Source organism: Octopus bimaculoides, chromosome 5 (genome assembly GCF_001194135.2).
Source record: "Octopus bimaculoides isolate UCB-OBI-ISO-001 chromosome 5, ASM119413v2, whole genome shotgun sequence".
Classification (NCBI taxonomy): Eukaryota; Metazoa; Mollusca; class Cephalopoda; order Octopoda; family Octopodidae; genus Octopus; species Octopus bimaculoides.
The window spans coordinates 42,594,202-42,595,039 of NC_068985.1; positions in this window are offsets into that span (position 1 = coordinate 42,594,202).

An 838-nucleotide genomic window follows, 5' to 3' on the forward strand; every position below is an offset into this window, starting at 1 on the left:
ATATGATGGGCTTCTTTTCAGTTTCTGTCTACCAAATCCACTCACAAGGCTTTGGTCGGCCCGAGACTATAGTAGAAGACACATGCCCAAGGTGCCACGCAGTGGGACTGGACTCGGAACCATGTCGTTCGTAAGCCTGCTACTTACAACACAGCCACTCCTGCACCTATATATATATATATATATACACAGGAAGAATGCATTGAGAATAGTTAAAATACATTTTATTAACATATTTAAAGCTTTAACCGGTTTCACAGTTTACACTGATTATCAAAAAGTTCAAAGAGGAAGACGTGGCCTTTGTCGCAGCTGTTTGCTTCTGACTAGTGTTTGAAGCTTGCTCTATTTTTATAGGGAGTTCATGGTTCAAATTAGTATATATTTTGAATAGGATTTGATTTGGTTGAGGATAGTCACATGACTGGTCTTAGAAATATTTGTAGGTTACCCGCTATGTCCGTGTGTTAGTATCAAGTGACGATGTTTGGTGTCGTAAGTTAAGGCTGACACGGTTGACTGAACATGTCCAAACAATCAATGCTCTGAATGTTTTTTGTCAAGTATTTGTAGAGAATGAACACATGATTAAGTTTATAACCTTTTGCACGCTTTCCCGCAACGTCTGTGCGTTGGTGTCACGTGACAGTATATTTTGCGCCTAAAATAAAGGCCGACACGATATATTCTGCTCGCAGAATATATAAATTCAAACAACACACAGTCGCTGATTTTGCACCAATCTAAAAAGCTAGTTCTAAAATCTCTCTAGGAGATAATCGCAGTAGTTGTACTAACAAGTAATGCTCGTAGTTACATCAACATGGCTGTTCCGTTC